This window comes from Monodon monoceros, unplaced genomic scaffold, assembly GCF_005190385.1.
Source record: "Monodon monoceros isolate NGI ecotype Baffin Bay Population unplaced genomic scaffold, NGI_Narwhal_1 Super_Scaffold_18, whole genome shotgun sequence".
Classification (NCBI taxonomy): domain Eukaryota; kingdom Metazoa; phylum Chordata; class Mammalia; order Artiodactyla; family Monodontidae; genus Monodon; species Monodon monoceros.
Window position 1 is genome coordinate 175,420,817 of NW_021703774.1, and position 20,278 is coordinate 175,441,094.

General features: G+C 46.0%; 1 protein-coding gene across 10 annotated transcripts in view; it reads right to left on the reverse strand.

Annotated features, from left to right (window-relative positions):
• Positions 1 to 20,278, reverse strand: part of CAMTA1 (calmodulin binding transcription activator 1) — an 823,330-nt gene that overhangs the window by 33,314 nt on the left and 769,738 nt on the right. The gene's annotated exons all lie outside the window — the stretch shown is intronic.

Here is a 20,278-nt window from a genome sequence, read left to right on the forward strand (position 1 = left end):
TATTTTCAAAATACAGCCAACTGAATCATGAAAAGGAGTACCCTCGGAGAAGAAATATTTTATCAGCGTTCCTTGCTATCCTGACTGTAAATCCTGACACTAGTGGGTAAAGCGTATCGATCCTACGAGAGATTAAAAAGTGGACGGAGCTAACACTTACCGAATCCGTGCCAGTCACTGTGTAAATCACTTGACAAATGTTAACTCATTTACCCTCACGGCCATTGTGTGAGGCTGGTCCTGTCACTGTCTTCATTTTACAGATGAAGACACTGAGGCATGAAAAGATACCTGGCTCCTCCGTCTCCAGGACCCGGAGCTTAGCCCCCACGTGACAACAGGAAGGGAAAGTTATGGGAAGAGAAGATGCACAAGGATTAGACGGTCTTACCCGAGGGAACAGAACTTTTTTCTCAAAGTAAAAAGATAGTAAATACGTTTTCAATTCGGTATTGAAAACGGGGAAGTTTTCAGTACCGAATGTCAAATTGATCTCACTCTTCTAAACCACAAAAGCAAGAGGAGGTAGACTGCTTTTCAAGAACTGTGGTATTATTTTCTTAGTAAGCTATTTCCAGGGACAACATGAGAGGAAAAAATCCTTCCTCTTTAAAAGTGAAAGGTAATGTCTCTCTGTTCCAATTTCATGCAGACAGATGTGACGAACTCTGAGGACCCTCTAAGCATCTCAGTGGCATAGTCACGGATGGGGGAGTAACCCTGAATGGATCTGCTTGTGATGCACTGGCCATGGCCGTGGTCATCCTGTGACCACTAATGGAAAACAAAGTGACTTCAGAGTTGATTTTAGAATCCTTACTCCATGCCCTCATTAGAAAATGGAAATTTTGTAGAATGTGGGACTTCTCCATCTGGAGCCAACTGAGGACAAAGAATTTTACCTTTCAAAAAGAGTGTGATCCGGGCGTCCCTGGTGGCGCAGTGGTTGAGAGTCCGCCTGCCGATGCAGGGGACACGGGTTCATGCCCCGGTCCGGGAGGATCCCACATGCCGCGGAGCGGCTGGGCCCGTGAGCCATGGCCGCTGAGCCTGCGCGTCCGGAGCCTGTGCTCCGCAACGGGAGAGGCCACAGCGGTGAGAGACCCGCGTAACGCAAAAAAAAAAAAAAAGGTAAGAAAAAAAGAGTGTGATCCCAAGTGGAGCAGCAGTTATCCTTCGTGGTATGTTTATAAACTCTCCCTGCTTCCTGCTGATCCTGCTAGCCAGACAACCACTCATCTCTGAACCCACCCAGAGACCCTCACTCATCCCACTGAAACAGCTTAAGCCTCTATAGCCATGTTCTGATGATTTCTTCTGCCAGCCTGCAAATCTTGCATCTATTAAGTGAGTGTTCAGAATCCGATTCGCGTCTCTCGGAGATCGGTTTGCACTTGTCTGGAGCACAGTGGCCAAGATTAACATGCCACGTCATGCCAAGGGGCAGAAGGGCACAGAGCTCGCCACCCGGCTGTGCTCAGCCCGTCGGGGTGGCTCTGTTCTGGCTGCGGCGGTGACAGTGCAGGCAGCCCCGGCTCGTCCCCCCAACTCCACCCATCCCCCACCCATCCCCTGCCAAGCGTGGACACTGCAGACCGACCCTCCCCGACATCGCGGAGCCAGGCCCCGCCAATGCATCTCCCCGCCAAAACACTGTCACCACGACGCCTTGTCTGCCCCAGGGGTCACTGGCTCCCTGCTTCCGGGCTGCGTGTCCAGCTTCGGCGCCACAGCGGGCTGTGCAGTCAGCTCTTGCGTGTGATTAAGCTGCTCTGAGAAGCACTCCGTGAAGATACTCAGAGGCGGTTTTTTTGCCTCTTAAGAAAATTATATCGTGCAGAACGGCATCTCTGAGCCTCTTGACTCCAAAGGGGGGAGGTAGTGATGATTAAAACGTGAAACAACTGAGCTGGCATCCCAGAGAGTCAGGTCTGTGCCACCCTGTGAATCAAGAATCGGAGACTTTCTGATCATACTTCCTTTCCTCTGTAAGGCTTCCTCCGATGGAAAAAATGATGGTGTCCAACTCTCCATGACTGGCAAGTCAAAAGCAACAACTTGATGCTTGTTTTGGGCTTTACAGCTTTATTAACTAAAACATTATTGCAAAACACTTGGCAATTTCAGAGCTATCACTCATCTTAATTGTATATTGTGTGAAATTATACGATGAGGGTAATACAATTAGAAGCAAAAAACTTTTTCTGATGAAAAAAGTACATTTGAAGATCTATTTGTTCACGCACAAATATTTATTGAGCACCTACTGTGTACCAGGCACTGGGGGATGGCTTAGTGAAGAGATCCCTGTGCTCCTTTGTTGGCCAACAGATAATTTCTGCAGGCTGAATGAACCCGGGTTGTTAAATTAATGCACTGTGGAGGCGGGGAGGAGAGGAAAACAAATAACGTACAGATTGAAGGGGCTGATGAATTTGGCTGCAGTCTTGCCCACGATGCTTCAAACAGAGCCAACGGTGATGCAGCTTTGAGGGGTTGCAAGCCCCCTGTCCTTAGGACAGTCTGAGTGAAGCGACTGGACTGCTCCCTTGTGAGACCCGGCTGCACGGAAAGTAAGCTGAGGGCACCCACTTCCCGAAGCACGTGAGCCTCCAGGGTTATACGTCTGGGTCCCCCCTGCGGCGGCAGTGGTGTCTGGGTGCTCACCCTCCGGCTCGTGCCCGCTGCAGGCAGTGTGCCACCCGAGTGGAGGCGTCTGCTCAGCCTAGTGGTTCTCAGGTGCCAGCAGGCATCAGAATCACCCAGTGGGCTTTTTGAAACACACTGGTGGGGGCAATGCCCAGCTTGCTTTGGTGTTAGTGTTGGTGTTGGTTTTGCTAGGTTTGGGTGAGCCTAGAGGGTGCATTTCAAACACGTTCTCAGGTGACGCTGATGCTTCTGGGCTGAGACCACATTTCAAGAACTGCTGCTCTAAGACCCCAGCCTCCTTCCTCAAGAATGAATCCTCTTTCCACCCCAGTGCTTGTTAAAGAAGGACCCCAGGACCACCTGCTCGAGCAGAAGCACGGGTTCCCACCCCATGTGGACATGCAAAATGCCACCTCCTGTACATCATACCCGGTCCATCCACACGGGCTCTGCCAACAGCATTGGGCTGTGCATCTTCTCAAGCACACGACTAATTCAGACCTGACGACACTCGAAAACGATTTAAAATCCACCTCCTTGCACTGCTCTCTGCAGGCACTCCTCTCTCATCCCCATCAGATCTTGCCTCTTTATTACTTTCTTTTTCTTCTGAGTGGGATGTCTTCCCAGGTGCCTGTCTTTGCCACCTGCTTTTCTCTAAAGCAGTTTATTTACTTGTGTGGTTTCAGGGAATGAGATCTTTCAACTATCATGCAGCAATTCCTTCCCACTACATTCAAGACACACGCACCCACCCACCTGTACCCCAGACAAAAGGTAAATGACGCTGATGGCTTTGCAGCAAGTCTGGCTCACGGTTCATTCCAAGCCTCTTCCCGAGCCTGTTCGAGCTGCACCCTTTTTAGCAGAAGCAGCATTTCTAGACTGGGCAGCGATGACATAGTGGAAAGAACACTGGAGTAGAGAGAAGAGCTCCAGGTTTAATCCTGTCACTGTGTGACTGTGGAAAAATAATGACCATTTTGCACCTCAATTTTCTCTGTAAAATGGGAATATCACTATCTATGCTGCCCGTGAAGATGAAATAAACTGAATTTTTAAAAGTGGTCAGACTCTCTTAAGTCTGAACTACTATTGGACAGGGACCTTTTACCCAGTCATACCTCTGGAACATTAAAAAAAAAATACATTTAAAAAAATTTTTTGAATAATTGAGATTCACAGATGAGTTGCAAAGGTAGTCGAGTTCCCACATACCCTTCACCCAGTTTCCCCTAATATGAACATCTTACGCAATTAGGGTACATTTGTCAAAACTCAGCAACTAACACTGGTATATCACTACTATTCACTAAATTATAGACTTGAGTCAGACCACACCATCAGAACTGAATTAGAATTAATGTATTTTTTTCTGTTCCAGCATCCAACCAAGGATACCATGTTGCATTTAGCTGTTAAATCGCCTTTCTCTTCTCTGATCTGTCACAATTTGAGCAGTTTTGAAGACTACTGGTCAAGTACTTTGTAGATGTCCCTGCCCTGAAGTTGGCCTGATATGTTTTCTAATGATTAGACTGGAGTCATGGGTTTTTAGCAAGAGGATCACAGAGGGCAGGTGCCCTGCCCATCACACAAGCGGGGGTAAATGATGATGTACTGCTGATATAGACCGTGATCATTTGCTCTATAAATCTACGGTGCTCCATGATAAAGTTCCTATTTTCCTCTTTCCCTACTCTATCCTTTGGAAGCAAGTCCCTAAGTCCAGCCGAGCAAGGGGACGAGAATTAAGTGCCACCCTGTGGATAGAGGAGTATCCACACATATTATTTGGAGTTCTTCTATAAGGAAGATTTGTCCTTCATGGTTTATTTACTTGATCAACCTTTTATCTGTACTAGTATGAACTCACATATATTTATTTTACACTTTGGTCATCATCCAATACTACATTAATTGCCCAAATTGTCCCAGCGTGGCCACTGGGAGCTCTTTCAAGCTGGCTCCTGTGTCCCTTGGACATACCCTCAGCTTTTTTCCCTTCTTTTTCGAGCACTTCCTTACTTTCTGGCATTACCGGATGCTCCAGGCTCATCTTGTACTTTCCCTGTCCCAGCCCTAGAATCAGCAGTCTCTCTAGGGAGCCCTGGTTTCTTTTATTGGAGAATGGCATTTAGAAACCAAGATCCGGGTGCTAGGTGTGCTCATTACTGCTGGAGTGTCACTGCTCCTGGGCCCTCTCAGTGCACAGAGCCAGGACAAAGTTGTAAGTATAACAGCCCATGTATGCACACATATCTATAATTATTTTTCTATCTATATGAAAATAAACATGAGTTCATACAATGTCTCCAACTCTAACACAGCACTGCAGTATTCATTCTACCCTTCTAGGGGGCATTTTAAACATAGATAAAATGATGGTGGAAGTAACTGTGTTACCTGGATATAATAAGTCGATAAAATAAATGCTGAAAAGAAATCTTCCTGATACATTAAACTACAAAGAGAGAAGCCTAGGCCTAATTCCTGTATCTCAAAAGTACAGGTACAGGATATAGCATGTAGTATATCCAACCACTTTGTTATCCTTCAGTTCCTAGAGTTTTCCAACAACACTAGAAAACATAAAGAAAAATACGCTCCTGATCCCAGAATAGCTCTGAGTACTCCGGAGATCAAGAAGATGAAAAAACATTTCCAGCCAACTGCTGGCCCGCTTCATGTCCCCTTTACTCTTGCTGGGTTCACCCTGTCCAAGTGTCTCCTCAGGGCTACCACACAAAGTGTCACACAGCACAGCAGCAGTCATGGGTCATCTCTGCATCTCTCTTTGACAGGGATTCCTAACCCTCAAAGCGACTCATTTTAAAAATGTCCCCAATTAATATCGACCTAAAGTTCCTAAGCAGTGCCAAAGTTTTAACACAGAAAAAGCTTCATGGAGTCAGACACCCACAGTACATTCTAAGTTTAGAAGGTTTGGGATTTGCTGCTGTAAATCCGGAGAATCCCAAGTGTTTGGGCATCTGATGAGAGAAAGCGTCTGTGTCAGGAGCCCACGACTAGCTGGGCTTAGGCTAGTGCTGGTCTCAGGTGTTCAGCCGCACCTAGTGGCCATAACCTCCTCTAGGTTACGCACAACGCACTTTAAATCTTGGAACTGACTTGATTTTCATGCCTGTATTGAGCAATACGACGTGAAGCAATTTCTGACTTTATATCGGATAATCTTTTGCCAAAAAACACTTAGCTGCCTCCCCTGTGACCTACAAATAAAACGGCAAGCGTTTGGTATGGCAGGGGATGCTCTTTGCTGATGGCCTCGGGCTACTTTTTAGGGGTCCTCTCATACTCACTGTTCTTCAAAGCCATCAGGAACCTTACATGTTTTTGCGCCTTGGGTGATGCCAACCTTTCCCCATGTCCACATGGCGACCTTCTTATTCTTCAGAGTGTGGCTCAAACATCCCTTCGGTTTTATGATTTGTAGCTGCCACTGAGCATCTACGTAGGCCAGACATTCCACATGTGTTATTTCTGATCTGGAAAACAACTCTGATTTTCCTCTTTCTTTTACAGATGAGGGAGCTGAGGCTCCGAAAATGTGTTACTTACGCGAGGTCTTAAGTATCAGGGCAGGGATTAGAGCACAGGTTAGACTCCAGACCCACATGCTTTCCAGTCTACCCAGCAAATCATCATGTCTTGCTCTGTGTCCTGTGTATAGTTATTTTCTTACACATGTCATTTCTACCAGAGCGAGCTGTCTGCAAATCTTGTATCCCTGGTATCAGATACAGAATGGGGGCCCAGTCAGTGGAAAGGAATATTCTTTTCTAATTTAAGCTTCTTCAGAAGCCAATTTATGGATGAGGTCATTCAAACTCTGGGGCAGGGGCTCTGAGTGACCTCTGCTCTCCACAGTGGGCTCCCAGGGACTATACTCCAATTAGCCAGTTTTACCCCTTACCCCCCAGGGAAAGAAAGAGCAGTCAAAATGCTCAGAACCCAACGGAGGTGCCTTGAAATCATGTGAAAAAGCTCTAGGCATCTACCTGGCTGGCTGCCCTTTCCTGGGGGCTCAGGTAAGGAAATAATATAACTGTATTGGTGAAGACCCTGGCAGAAAAGCTGAGGAAGATCTGACCCTTCATAGACACAAACTGGAATTTCACAGCAACGTCATTTTCCTTTATCCATTCAGTGTCACATTGTAAATACAGATCCCTACCTTCTAGGTATTCCTACTTTTCCCTGGTGAAACGGAGTATCTGGAACACAGTGGCTGGCAGCACACCTTGATCTAATTAGTTACGAAAGTGCTTAACAGGTTAAGCTGTTTTAGAGACATGACATTTTTACCGTGTGAGACCAAAGAGACATTTTCTAGAACAGCCTCAGAAAGTGGACATGGATTTGCAGGGCCTGAAAATCAGCCGACAAGTAACATCTGCAAACCGGAGCTTGTTATTCCAACTGCTCGACCCGGGCCACCGCCGGCCTTGCTGCCAGAGCAGAGGAGAAAGTTTTGCCTTGGCAGGTAAATGAATGAAGGCGCGATCATCAGATACCATCTGCTATTTTAAAACGCGTTATTTGTGGCTTGAGCACACATGTGCCCTCCTGTTGCTATTTGGACTGGGGACCAGAGGCCATGTCTCTCGTTCCATTTCCAGCCCTTGGCTGAGCTGGCAGGAAGGGTTGATGAAGCAAAAGGAGGCATGACTTGGGCTATTTCTGTAGAGAACTGTAACTGCTGCTTTGGAAGCCTCCTGCATTTTGCAGGAAGCTCAGAAAGACGGGGAAAGTCGCTTGATTCCTTCCCAGAATCAAGGGGCCGCTGGAGTGCAGGGAGCTGCTCTTCCCCAGCGAGCTACTGAAGACGTCCAAGTGCAGAGGAGAGGGTGAGGCCCGGCCGGAGATAAGGCACAAGCTGTACCACTCTGATTTTCCAAAGCAATGGCTAAATTTAGCCTTAGGAAAAACTGCCATCCTCCACTTCTTCAAAACTCCCCAGCGCTGTGGACCAAAACACTAGAAATGACATCAGCACTTCTTCTTCAGACTTTCTTCGTTGGCAGGGAGGTGGGATTCATATTTCTTCTTGGTCTGTGTTTCACCCTGTTCACGAATTCAGAGTCTTAGGCACGACAGGGAAAAATCCTTTAAGCTGACGAACAGCGGTGAGGAGACAGACTGCTAGAGAGCTGCAAAGCCAATCTACAAGGATTTCTCCTTTGAAATCTTGCAGTGCTACAGCTGGAGCTGCACGAGGGCGAAGATGTCCAACCTCTCCTCCAAGGACAAGAAGGGCCAGTGGAACCCAAGGAGCTCCGCTGGATCACGCCACGGCATCCAGCATGTAAGGGCACCTGAATTACGCAGCAGCCAACTTCACCGTCGGTCACGTAGCGAACCAACTGCAGTTCGAGGCAGCAAAACTGCCCCTAATTAGCATGAGAGCAAAGGAAGTCGGGAACTGTGACACAGATTCTATACCTACCGTCATCTAATCTCAAAAGAGGAGCACGTTTCAGGTTTGCTAACGTCCCCCAAAGCAACACAGTTGGAGGCCACTGCCTCAACAGTTTCAGCACCCAGTGAAAATGAGAGATATTATAAGCGCGGATTGAGACATTCTAGAAACGGATGAAGCGGCGGAGGAAAGCCTGTTACCAGACACCAACGGGGTCTTTAGAGGGAAAAAGCGCTGTAACAGGACTTGGAGGTGAACAGCCACCTCACCTGGACGTAAGGATGTGAGCGGGGGATGAACTTTAAATGACTTGCACGGAGGAAGTGGAAAAGGAAAACCCTGCCTTTAAGAACTACAATTGCCAAGACGCAGTACAAAACGCACGGGAATTGTCAAGGGGCAAGAAACCATTAATTAAGCGCCGGCAGGTTGTTCTGGGGTGCCCAGCTGTACCAAAAAAACCACTCCGAGTCCTCGGGGAAGAAAGATGGAGAATCAGGGCCAGAACAGACTCATTCTGCGAATGTCGACTGCACAACCCCTGCTGGGACACCACTGCCGGGCACCGGCCAGGGTCCTGGGGATGGAACAGCAAACAGGACAACTCAAGTTGTGGTGGTGGCCACCAGGGACGCAAAAACCAAATAAGACATAAATAATCCTTCATTCCCAGAACCTCAGCCTAATGGAAATAAAGCGGAAGGAAGAGAGATCTCGACAGTTCTATGGGGCCAGCGCCTGCCTTTGCTCTGCTCAGTGCCATCTTCCCGAGGCCTGGGACGTAGTAAGCCCTCAATACATACTGAACAAGGGACTGATTTCATCTGTTCAAAATAGAAAGTTGTGGATTTCAAGCAGAAGAAGGTAAAGGAGATTGCGTAGAACAAAATATTTGTTTCCCTTCATCATTTCTAGGTGACTTTTCTCCAGCCAAGTTACTAAAAGCAGTTCCCTCCCTTCTCTCCGGGCCATGCTTTCCTAATCCCATCAAACAGATCGGGGACCAGGCATCTGAAAACAAACAAACTAACAAGTAACTGAGACGGTACATGATAACGCTTTCACCTTAGCAGCCGTGCTTTACAAGGTTGGGACGAGAAAAGTTGAAAACGCAATAAAAAAGAAAACTCTGCGAGTAAGATGTGTTACAATGTGGGGCAAAGACGTAAAAAAAAAAAAAAAATCCTGGCTGCTTCTAGTGAATGCTTCTAATCATAAGAGATGTTATTTGCCCTGAGTTCCTGGTGGTTTTCAGCATCTGACTGAAAAACTACGTGTCCGGGGTTCTAGTTGAAACACTCCTTCTTTTGCTGTTTCCAACTCACTCTCCATAAATTATTTAGAGCTGCTGCTGGCAATGCTTTTCTTCCAGGGCTAATTGTAGGGATGCCATCTGCACAGATGTTCCAACTGTCCTGCTGCCTCGTGAGACAGTTTAAGTCCAAGAAGTTTCACAAATATGTGTTTTTTTAAACACTGGATTCTACAGAGAACTCAAAAGTGTATTAACTACAATAATTTTTTTTTTACAATGCCATAAGATTCTGTAAAAATCTGGAATAAATATAGGTGAAGTCCTTTCCAAATCAACAGACTGATATGCCTATATTTTAAAAGAAGTAGCTGTATTACTCTAAAATACTGGATGTATTAAAAAGTAAGTCAAAATAGAGAAAATGATCTAAAGATACTATTTTACAATTTATCATAGGCCTTTCTGACAAACAGAGAAACCTTTTAAATAATCCAAGTTATACCACTTTAACCGTTTTATTCCAAAATAAAATATCTCTCCAAGGGAACCACCAGAGCTGGGGAAAAATTTTAGCCATTAAGCTCCTTTTTAGTACACTGTCGTGACCCCTATGAGGACCATTTTGTGTCCTGGCTCCAGACACCACATAAAAACACATCGAGGGCTAAGCTACTGTGTCTGCAGGCTACTTGCTTCTGCACTTTGAGTTTGGGAGGCTGTAACTTGGTGCTACATTTCCCATTAGGGCTCCACCCCTAAGCCAGAGTCATCTTCAAATTTTTGCAACTTCCAAATGAGTGAGGCCTGAATGAATGTATTAGTGAGGCCGCTATTCAAACATCCCTTGGATTAGGTGAAAAAGCTAAAAACAGAGTGATTTTCACGAAATGGGGATGCAACTTGATTTCATACAGTTGCGGGGCTGTCCTATCTTGCTGTCCTCATGGAAGTCCCCAAATTGGGCAGTGTACAATAAGTCTCCGACGTACGAATGAGGTCCGACCCGAGAGCGCGTTTGTTAAGCCCAATTTTTTCGTTAAGTACAACAAAGTTAGCCTAGGTACCCAACTAACACGTAGCTATATAGTACTGTACTGTAATAGGTTTATAATACTTTTCACACAAATAATACATAAAAAACAAACACAAAAAATAAACATTTTTAATCTTACAGTACAGTCCCTTGAAAAGTACAGCAGTACAGCTGGCATACAGGGGCTGGCATCGAGTGAACAGGCAAGAAGAGTTACTGACTGGAGGAGGGAGAGGAGGTGGGAGATGGTAGAGCTGAAGGATCGTCAGCTGTAGGAGACGGAGGGCAAGCTGCAATGTCACTCACGCCTGACGCTGATGGCACAGCTTCTGGTTCCTTGCTGGATTCAATTCCATCTACCCTCCTGAAAAAACGATCCAGTGATGTCTGGGTAGTAGCTCTTTTTTTCTTATCATAGATGACACGGTAGCACTGGATTGCATTCTGAACGGCTGCTGCAACCTTCGTGCACCGTTCTATGTTCAGGTCCTGTGCCTCAAACACTAACAGCGCCGCCTCCAATAAAGAAAATCCCATGCCATTTCCTGCATCGTGAATCTCTTCGGTTCTTCAGCTACTTCTTCTTCCTCTTGTCTCTCTTCATCCTTTCTCTGGGCCTCCGTTTCCATCAGGTCCACCGTCTTTTCGCGTCGCTCCACTCTCGCAATTATTTTCACTTTTGTTTTCCATCGTGACTGCTTGGAGCTCCTTAGCACTAACAGCTACATCACCACTGCTTTTACACGTGCTTCCGGACATCCTGGGCTTTAAATAAAGATACTGTACTGCTGTACTCAATACAGTACTATAAAGTACACAAAAGCACAACCACTTGTAGCGGATGCATGCACATGACAATGTATGCCAGACACGTGAACTTACGTGATTGGACGTGCAAACACACGTTCGCATCTTTAAAAGTTCACAACTTGAAGGTCTGTATGTAGGTGACTTAGCGTAGTTGATCTAAAGGTTCGGGAGCAGTTACATGATGGAACAAAAGGTCAATAACTAACTCAAATGGCAGTGGGCGCTAACCCTGGGACGCATCCCTCGCAAATCCCTAACGCAGCTTCACCTTTCCTCCCCTCTTCCTCTCTTTCCCGATTTCCCTTCACTGCCCTAATCCATTCCCTCTCAACCTCTCTATTTCCCTCCCTGCCCTCACTTAACCGGAACCAGTCCTGGATCTAGGTATGTCTCTTTGAGGTGGCTGATAGAAACACTCATGATTAACAAGAGATTAGGTAAGACGACGATTCATGAAGAGAATAAAATAAAGCTCGGGTAAAGCCGCTATACAGGAAAGACATATTAAATCCTCTAAAATGGTTAACTGTGAGTCCCAAATTTGGCTGAACTTAGCAAACAAAGCAAAAAGGGAGGCAGTCAGTTTCAAGATCATTGTCAGTTGCTGTGGATAATATGGCTCTTCCAGGTACTAAGAGCTGAAAGAAACGTCTCCTACAGATGCTTATTAATAAGGAAGGCTGCGATGCAATGGACCTCAACATCCTTGCAATAAAGGCAATACTGGGGGACTTCCCTGGTGGCGTGGTGGTTAAGAATCCACCTGTCAATGCAGGCGACAAGGGTTCAAGCCCTGATCCGGGAAGATCCCACATGCTGCCGAGCAACTAAGCCCGTGTGCCACAACTACTGAGCCTGCGCTCTAGAGCCCATGAGTCACAACTACTGAACCCACGAGCCACAACTACTGAGCCCGTGTGCCACAACTACTGAAGCCCGCGTACCACAACTACTGAAGCCCGCATGCCTAGAGCCCGTGCTCCGCAACAAGAGAAGCCACCACAATGAGAAGCCCGCGCACTGCAACGAAGACCCAACACGGCCAAAAATAATAAATAAATAAAATAAATTTAAATAATTAAATAAAAGTAGGTGAGTTGAATGTTTTACATTTCTTGAAGGAAAAGCTTTCTCTAATTTAGTTGGTTCTTAACTGTTTAACATTAACTCTCAATGGATTTCTCTTCTGCAGGCCCTTAACTTTCAAAAAGTCGCTTTACTGCAATAAAATAACCTGTTCTCTTCTTTGTTTGGAAATGAACACATCTGGAGTTAGCGATACGGCAGTGTCCTGTATAGGGCATTTCTTTCCACAATTCTTGACGGAAAGAGAGAAGCTGCCAATTTTTAAATCCATTTGACAATAAACACAATCAAGTCAGCTCCCTGTTTACAACGTGGATCCCTCCATATCTCTGGGCACCCCCGGAGTGACTGCCCAGGCCTGCTGAGTGATACCCCTAGGCTGACATAAAACATACAGATGGATATTTAAGGGAAACTGGACTTGGACTTCCCTTGTAAGAAAAGAACCCATACCCTTCTTACCCTTAATGTTCATGGGCTCTTAGACGGTGATGAAAGCTACAAATCCTTTCCCAGAAAAATACATACATACAAAGTTTTGCATGTAATTTCAGGAGACTCAGAGCCATGGGACATCTATGGATTCCAAGCTCAGAACCATTTTGTGAGGTAACATCTCAGCAGACCATAAAAACAGAATGTTGGGTTAAAGATGTTTTGGAGGGCTTCCCTGGTGGCGCAGTAGTTGAGAGTCCGCCTGCTAATGCAGGGGACACGGGTTCGTGCCCCGGTCCGGGAGGATCCCACATGCCGTGGAGCAGCTGGGCCCGTGAGCCGTGGCTGCTGGGCCTGTGCGTCCGGAGCCTGTGCTCCGCAATGGGAGAGGCCACAACAGTGAAAGGGGCCTGCGTACCACAAAAAGAAAAAAAAAAGATGTTTTGGAAACACTGGGTTAAACACCACTAAGTACATTTGTATTTCTTTAACATATGACTTTTCTGAACCTTATTATTCTAACGTGCACTCTAAATTGCTGGGTAAAGCTAATGGTAGGTGTGTCTCCTAAACGTATCTGAACATTTTTTTTTTTTTTTTGTAGGGAGAGCTTCTTATAAGCATGTCCTGTAAGTAACTCCCACAGAAGAATTTAGGAACTGAAACTAGTCCTAAAGAATACCATGATAGGGCTTCCCTGGTGGCGCAGTGGTTGAGAATCTGTCTGCTAATGCAGGGGACACGGGTTCAAGCCCTGGTCTGGGAGAATCCCACACGCCGCGGAGCAACTGGGCCCGTGAGCCACAACTAGTGAGCCTGCACGTCTGGAGCCTGTGCTCCGCAACAAGAGAGGCCGCGATAGTGAGTGGCCCCCGTTTGCCGCAACTAGAGAAAGCCCTCGCACAGAAACGAAGACCCAACACAGCAAAAATAAATAAAATAAATTAATAAACTCCTATCCCCAACATCTAAAAAAAAAAAAAGGATTCCATGATATAGACAGTCTCTGAGTTATGAAATTCCTGGTCCACTTTCATCAACCACAGACCCCAGTAAGGTTATTCAGGTTAATGGTGAATGTCCCCCAGGGACTAGTATGGGAAAGCGACCCCACATTTGTTCCCACCGTCTCCTTTCTTCCTTCTTAGGAGGCTCCTCCTCTTATTGCTTATGGTTCAGTCAATTTCTCCTCAGACAACCTTTGACACGTACACCACGTCTTTAACCCACATTCTCCTTTCCCTTTTCATTGCTGTAACTCTTTGAGATACTAAGAAGGATTTCTCTCACTCTCTCTCTCTCTCCTTTGCTCAATTCAAGAATAAAAATAGGATTGTAATTATCATGGATAATAATAATGGGTTATGTTATCAAGAAACTGAAGTTATTTACTCTCTCTGGGTTTATTCCTCTAAAAAGTGAGAGCTAGACTTTGTAATTTCAGACAATCATTTTGGGTTCTACCCTGTGAAATAAGAATCTTCACCAAGAAGTTTCCCTTGACTGAAGTTATTTTACATATACATTTATTTCTATTCAAGCCGCATATTTAATATTCAAATGTGAAGTTCACTTTTTTCCATTTGTTTTGGAACATGGAAGTGTAGGCTATGTATTTATATATCATGTAGATTAGGTAGTCCAGTGTTTTACAGTTTATATGTGATATATGCATGTACACACATTATTTTGATTTTTTTCTCCTGCAAATTCAGAGTATCTATTATGGATTCAAAAGGTTTTTGTTCTCCGTCTAGCCTGGGAACCTACCCACCATTTGTTGCACTGTTTATCTGGGAAATATTCAACTGATTTATAAGCTTTTAGAACGTCATCAGCTTTAGGCTGGGCCCTTCCTCTTTTTTACATTATTAGATAAAACATCTTTCACACACACACAAATGCCAGGGGCAATGATGCTGGCTAGAATGGAATGAATGGTCTCTTTCACTAGAAAAGACAAAAGGGTGTTTAAAGAAATTTTTTGTTGATTATTCCAAACCACAGAGTGAAATATTAGGGACTTGAATCATATTTTCTGAAAATGGTCCTAGGGATTGTTAGTCAGCACCCATTTAAAGGTCTGCTGAAAGGTAACGATTCTGGTGTGTCTTCATTTAAAATGGGACCGTGAAAATGAAAGCATGGAATGAGCCTTGGCATGAGCTTCTGTGGTTTCAGAACGAAGGGTGCTTTCTTCGGGAATATGAGAGCTAAGGGTGAAGATTAGCGCAGCACACCTGCCCAGCATCCCTTTCCCGGTCCCTGGCCATGGCACCGTGCTTCTCATTTGGGAGATGCCCTATGCTCAGTTCAGGTGGTTCTCACCACAATTCTTGTCTCCAGGGGTGGGTGAGCCAGGTCTTGCTAATGAGAGTACTACCCCTCCTTATTCAAGGGACTGGAAACATGAGTCAAGCTGGGCCAGTAAGGACAGAACATTTCCTGGAACTACTGGGAAAGAAGTGCTTCTTGGAGATATTTGCTAAACTGGCAAAATAAAAGCCTGGAGCTTTGGGCGGGTCATCTTGCTACTGCGTCAGGAACCCCTGCCCGAGAATAAAATCAACAGAGAGGAGAGGAGGGCCAAGAGAGGGAGAGACAGGTTTCTAATGACATCACTTGAGCATCTGGAACCAGCTATACTTGAAGACAACACCAAAACTGGACTTCACGAGAGTCAATAAATTCTCTTTTTTACAGATGCCAGCTTGAGTTGGAGTTCTGTCACCTAAAGCTAAAGGAAGAGCCTAGGGTGAATCCATCAACTGAAATGTGGATCCTTTTACTAAATAAATCCTGGTTAAATTCTGCTTCCACAGACACACACACACACACACACACACAAATCAATATCATTAAGCAGACCTTAGTGGTAGTACATAAGAATCGTTCGAAGCTCTCTATAAAACATGGGATAAATTTTGGCAGAAATCAGCTGTCATGCTCACTTGAAACATTCTGATTACCCAAATAAATCAGAAAAACAGAGAAAGGTATACTGAGCTCCTGCCTAGCTAGCGATCTGCTGTTGTGGAATTAAATACCTTCAGAAGTATCCGAACTCATTCACGCCTTAAGTTACTGCCAAATTGACTATCGTAACAACAGATATATCCCACACAAGAGAATCATTACAGAACACTGCGATTTAAAGAGAATTATGAATTAACTCGTCCAGGGACTTTCGATAGGTTTTGACTGTGGCCCACAGAAAGAAACAGAACCCAGTACACACACACATACACGCGTGCACGCGCGTGCACACACACACACCCCTGAAACAAAATCTTCCCAAACTGATACTTGCCCATATGCTGTGAGCAGCGCACTCCGATTTTAATAATCGATGATGCTGACCGCTAAGTTAATTTCCTGACCCACTACTAATAGGCTTAGGAAACAGGTAAGGCACCAACCCAGGACTGTAAGGTGAGTTACCTACGGTTTCTCGTTCACTTAAGAGCCAGAGCTAAAACAAAAACCTAGTACTCATCCTACCGTATTATACTCAAGCAAACAGTTGTTACCTATACACATTCCTAGACAGCAAGCTTCTGGCCAATCTTAAGAAATCCCGAAAGGCGACTGAGACCCTGCTATTCTACACTGACACAGGCCAAGACTTTTAGGGCCACTTCGAGACCACTTAAATGGAAACCCAAATCCCCTACAGACCTTGAATGGACCTGAATGGGAGATCCTGTGGAGTTTGTGTCTAAATTACCAACAGGGAGGACTGAACTGAATGCACTAGATAGGATCAGAGTCCGGTGTGCTTTAGAACTTTCTTGTTACATTCTTCTCACTCTATCCAAGGAGTAACACCACGCATATAATTGTTTTGTTAACTAACAGTATTTATGAAACTCCACCTCCCAGGTTCCATTACGCTAGGGGTAGTCGGGGAAGATACACCTTCAGTGCCACCCTGCACCGCAAAGAGCTGCTCATCTAATCTGGGGGATGAGGGGAAAGGGTTCATTAATGAGATCAGGCGTGAGTTAGGCTCAGAGAATAAGGAGGAAGAATTTTAAATGGAGAGCCGGAATGCAATACACGCTGAGTAGCTGCTGGTGGACGGGGGAAGGCGGACTAACAGAGTGGGATCAGATTTGGAAGGTGGTGAAAGTCAGAAGAAGAAAGGTGAAAAAACATAGACTAACTGGTCAATGTTGGTACTTGATAAATGGTAATTTAATATATTTGGAGGCACTTATAACAAAGAAAAGTCGGTCTTTTGACTTCAGGACAATCCACTCAGGAAGGGTTAAGACCATCACTGAGGACCTTCATGATCATGAGCTCCAGTGTCCTCAGGTGAGGGGTCACCTGGCAGGTTCCCAGGTGCTTCCTAAGTGTTCAACGTGACCAATGTTAACATGCAGTCTTTAAGGTAATCCAATGCACCGTGTCTAGACTTCTCCCACCATCACCCAAACTTCGTTGATGGCTGTCAGAATTTCCATGGAACATAAGAAAACGCATGGTGTGTGAGGTGTAATAAAGACAAAATTAAGCCTGTCACGTCTACAACTGACAGAGAGCCTAGAAGGCAGTTCATGGCCTGCCTCTAGAAAGTGTGGAAGTCTTTATGGAATGAATGTCATTTACTAACTTCATTCGTCCCCATTTCACCTTCCTGGACACTCACTATCCTTTTGCCTACTCCCTCTTTATTTCACCTATTCTCACTGCTTAATATGTATCTCTGTAAGCTCCCTTAAACCCCCTTTAAAAAAAAAAAAAAAGGTTAGGTGTACGCAAATAAACTACATCGCGCGTGAATGCCAAAAGCATTTTGGCAAAGGAATATATAACTGAAATAAACTCCCAAATATTCTGCTTATATAGTGTGACAAGATGCCACGGTTGATATTTAACAATGAAGACCTGGCACCACTCAGGTGGTGTCTTCGTTCGAAAACATCGATGGGATACCAATATTAACCCACGTTAAGTCAGGCAGAGCAAAGCCCTTTAAATGTGAAAAGATACAGCAGGCACACTCAAACAATTGGGAAAGGGATCGGGAAGTGAACACTGCTAAGGAAAAATAAAGGACTTCCCGAAACCACTGCACCGGCTAAAGAATGGTGCCACGTTTAACAAAATGGTCTTTATTGCACCTTCTGGGTGAAACCTAAAGTTGAGCTTTAAATAAATGTAAAAACAACATGTAAAATTTTCCTTGAACATTTTTAAAAGGCAGCCTACAAGTACAGTTCTGTAACGTCAGAAGTTCACAAGGGCGAGGATCGAAAACATCAGAAAAATTATGACGGTCCCCAAAGGAAACTCTAGGTCACCAAAATGGACATTTCTGGCAGTGCCAGAAGGTGAGGGACCTTGAGCTGAGCATCTGAATTGTAGCCATGGATACGAGTCTCATACCTTTCACGCGGGAAACTTTCAAGGTCCACTGATTCTTTAACTTCACCATCTTTCTCGTGTGAAGTAAAACATTTTCTGTGCCACCTGTTACCCATGTTTTCTAGGACAGCCCAACATGAACGTCCTGCAGCGGGGCCAGCTGCTGTTACAGGCAGGAAGGCCCAGCAGAGCCCTCCACAGAGAACCAAAGAAAATAATAACGTGTCTCTGCATGTCTATCACAAAAGCGGAAGGGTTACCAAAAAAAAAAAAAAAAAGAGCGGAAGAGTTAATAAGGATCCTTAAAGGATACAATGTTGTTATTAACTACTGCATTAAATACTGTGTTTCCATTTAGGTTATTTGGAATACAATTAATTAGAATGCCTGGGTCCAGGTCCCTTAGGAATTCCAGGCAGTCCTCTGCTGTTTTCACCAATCGGAATTTATTGGGGAAATGCATACCCTGTAAGTAAATGCTATTTTCTAGAACATTAAACATTATTATTCCCGAAATCTAACACTAAGAAAAAGAGAAACATAAGCTTATTTGCTATCGTCTAATTTTGGTCTTAAAATAATAAATATATTTCCATAAACAAACACCATGGAAAGCGTACGGCTTAACATATTTCTTTTTATCAGGTTCCCAAGCAACAGTTTCTCTACATGACAGATTCTGTAGGGAAACTCTCCAAACGATTCCTTTAGACAGAGAGAGAAGAGGACCCCTTTATATACAGCCAGCCATTCTACCGTATGTAACACAACTTTGGGGGATCACAATTTTTAAATTTCAGGTTTTGGCCTCACTGATGGGAAAAATATAATGCGTTCAAACAAACAAATACACGAGGCACTTCATAATTATCTGAGAGCACTTCTCATGTTTATCGTATCTGCTTTGCCAATTATATCAATATATTTCAGACTAACCAGTAGAAATCATACCAAGCAACGGTGGACAAAATCCAAAACAGGCTTTAAGACTGCCATTCCCTGGTGAAGTAACTGATTAGGAAGATTATTTGCAAGAGTACTGTATTTTCGGAAATGTGATGGCTGCAGAAATCGACGAAGATTGAAAAATGGTCTCTAACATTTGACCACCATCAGGACCGGTCCCGACACTGGGCCGTTACCTAGGAAACCAAAGCAGGCGAGATCTTACAAATGCAAGAAGGCCACGCGGAGCCTGGCTGGTGGAAGCAAGGGTCAATGCGCCTCTCCAGTCCCTGTTCTGAAATGAAGCAAAGCTCTCAGGAAGTTCTTCCAAACCTTTAGTCTCTGAACTCCACCAACTTTCCCCGCCGTGTTCTACGCACGGATTAACAAAACGTTCATTCACTCCATTGGCCTGCTAGGAAAAGGCAGCCTCCAACCGCCTTGTCCCGCAGAGGCGTCTGGGGCCGAGGGCCAGTCTGTCCCGGCCACTCTCCCCGCCAAGGGGGCACTTGTCCCTGCTCCTCTCCCCTCGCCCTTCTCCCCGTGGAGCGGGCGCCCGGCCCCGCCCCTCTCCCCACGCCTGGCCGCGGGAGCGAGCACTCGATCCGAAAAGCCCGCCGCCCAGACGCGCCTCGCAAACGAAAACCAGCCGGCGGCCCCACGGGCGTCCGCGCCGCTCGCGCCGGCCACTCCCCGCACGCGCGTCCCCAGACCGCCACTCACCCAAACACTCCCACGAACTCGCGCGCACACGCGTGTTCTCACACCCACGCCAGCCCCCACCGCCTCGCAGCTACACGCGCGCGCGCTCCCGGCCTCGCTCCCCCCGCTCCCCCACTAGCTCCACGAACACGCGTGGTGCCACCCCCCTCACCCACACTCGCTCGGTAAACACGCCGGGCGCCACGCGCACTCGTGCCTCAAAACACACTCAGTCCCTGCGCTCTCTCCATCAGCTCACGCGCCCCCTCACTATCCCACTCGCACCGTAAACACCCGTGTCCGCACCCCCGCTCCGCAAACACGCTCACGCCCTCCCCCTCGCTCCATCAACACGCGCTCCGCACGCTCAGCCAAACACCCCCTCCTGCACGCTCGCCCCGTAAACACGCGCCGGGCCCCACGCACACTCGCGCGTCCAAACACTCCTCCCTCGCGTGAACACGCGCGCCCCTCCCACGACCCCCCGGCTCCTCCACAAACGCGCGTGTCCTCGCACCCGCTCCTCCGACACAGTGACTCCCCCCTC